Genomic DNA, 2,415 nt, shown 5'->3' with positions numbered 1-2,415 from the left:
CTTTGATATTAATTTATTAGAAATGATTAAATTAATTTTCATAAATACTTTAAATTTAAGTCAATTAATATATATGTACAATTTTTATTAATGTTCTGGTGATGGAAAGATAATGAAAAGTTATATGATTTAATTTAGGTATTTGGGTTTTGGGTTTAAATTGTATCTTATAAAATATGATTAATACGTTCATTTTATTATTTAAATTAGAAACAGTTATTTGAACTCTATTAATAAATACTTTGATATTAATTTATTAGAAATGATTAAATTAATTTTCATAAATACTTTAAATTTAAGTCAATTAATATATATGTACAATTTTTATTAATGTTCTGGTGATGGAAAGATAATGAAAAGTTATATGATTTAATTTAGGTAATTGATATTTGGGTTTAAATTGTATCTTATAAAATATGATTAATACGTTCATTTTATTATTTAAATTAGAAACAGTTATTTGAACTCTTTGATAAATTAATAAATAAAATTATACGTGCCCTAAAAGTAATTTTTACAGTATTATATTTGAATCATAAATTGTTATTTCATCTCGAATATTTTGTAAATTTCATAAGTTACTCGTACATATTTTACTCTAACTCTAACCCTAAATTCCTTACTTTATGCGTATTGTTATCATCTAATACGTATACTCCCTAACCAATCACACACGTACATGCACACTGCCACCCATCTTTTTCCTAATGATCCACGTTCCTTTATTCCTTATCACTTGCTCACAAAACAAACGTATACCACATATCCTCTGAAATAACAGAGGGAGCAAAAGAGAATGGCCAGAGGAGGGAAGGGCGAAGGGGAAGAAGAGGAGAGGAGGAAGAAAGGAAGCACTGGCGGGGGTTTCTTCTCTGCCGGCGCCGCCGCCGTTATTGCCGCACAGGAGGGGGAAGAACGACGCGTGTGAGAGGAGAGAGCGATTGTGGCAGAAAAGCACCGCGTGAAAGAGGAGGGAGGTTCCATTGCCGCAGCCACCTTTGATGGAAGCCGCCACCGTCGCTGGGAGGATCCGAATATGAGAGAAGAGGTTTCGTTGATGTTGTCGCAGGGAAGGGGGACGAGACGTGTGAGAGAGAGTGGCGCACAGAGGAGGGACCATTCCTCTGCCGCCACCATCGCCGGAATCTCTAGTCGCCGCCATCATTAATGGTGAGTCAATTAAGCCTTAGTCATGAGAAACGCCATTTCTAAACCCTTTTTGCTCTGTAAATACCCTGTATCTGCCTCTGATGTTCTTGGCTATATTGTGTTTGTTGGAGTTTGTCTCAATCGGAGCCACTGGCGAAGGTATTGCCACTGCCGGAAGCCAATGCCGGGGCTATTGCTAGTTCTGATTCTATTATCTTGGTACTGACCTGATCTTTTCCTTGGGTTTGATCCATTTGCACGTTTTGTTTTGTCATTGCTATAGTTGTCATATTCTTGTTTTAATTTAATTTTAGTTTTTGCTTTGTCTTGAATTTTCAGGGCTATTTCTTCTCTTGATTACATTAGATTCAAAATTCTTGCCCTGCTGCAACCATCATCATCGCTGCGAAATTAACGTTGTTGCTATTTCAGTTGATGCGGTGTCCTTGATTGCATTAGGATTGTCGCCACTGCTGTAAATTAGAAACGAAATGGGGGCAGTTGTGTTCAAATTCTGCTACTCGGGCTAATCGAGATAGGGGGTTTAATTTAAATAGTTTTTTTAATTTAAGAATGCCCACAAGGTTTATTGAATAACTGCAAATAGGTTTAATTGTTGTGAGTAATTAATTGGTAATGTGAATGTTGGATTGTGGTTGAGATTGTGATTGGAATGGTGGAGATTGTATTTGAAGTTGTGATTGAATTGAGTGTAACTATGTGTGGTAGATGATTGAGATTATGATTGAATTGAGCGTTGTTATTGATAAACCTCATTTTTAGGGTTTATCTTGTACTTAATTTAGGTGGATTTCATCCACTCTACCCACATTTATTCAATGAAATAGCATAGTTTCATGATTGTCTCCTAACTTGTGCTTAAGTGTGAAAACATGCTTTTTAGGCCCTTAATTGCTAATTTTGATTCACCTTTGATTCCACTAGATGCATTGATGTGTGTGCTAGTGATTTCAGGTTGAAAAGGCTAGGAATGGATCAAAGAAATGAAGAGAAAAGCATGAAAAGTGAAGAAATCATGGAAAATCAAGGATTTGGGATGAGATCAACAACACGCACGCGCAGCAAATGCGTACGCGTGGATTGTGAGGTTGCATGGCGACGCGTACACACACATGACGCGTACGCGTGGATGGAAATTTGCCGAGCGACACGTACGCGTGACGTACGCGTATGCGTTAGTGTTCGCACGTGACTCACTTAAAGTGAATCTGCTGGGGCGATTTCTGGGCTTTCCAGGCCCAAATC

General features: G+C 37.1%; 1 long non-coding RNA gene across 1 annotated transcript; it reads left to right on the top strand.

Moving 5' to 3' along the window:
- LOC110267915 lies at positions 847-1,949 on the top strand. The gene is made up of 3 exons (XR_002355889.1): positions 847-1,170; positions 1,281-1,368; positions 1,489-1,949. It is a non-coding gene; the product is annotated as an uncharacterized LOC110267915 (long non-coding RNA).

The sequence above is a fragment of the Arachis ipaensis genome, chromosome B02 (genome assembly GCF_000816755.2).
Source record: "Arachis ipaensis cultivar K30076 chromosome B02, Araip1.1, whole genome shotgun sequence".
Taxonomy (NCBI): domain Eukaryota; kingdom Viridiplantae; phylum Streptophyta; class Magnoliopsida; order Fabales; family Fabaceae; genus Arachis; species Arachis ipaensis.
This window is presented reverse-complemented; position numbering and strand designations above follow the sequence as displayed.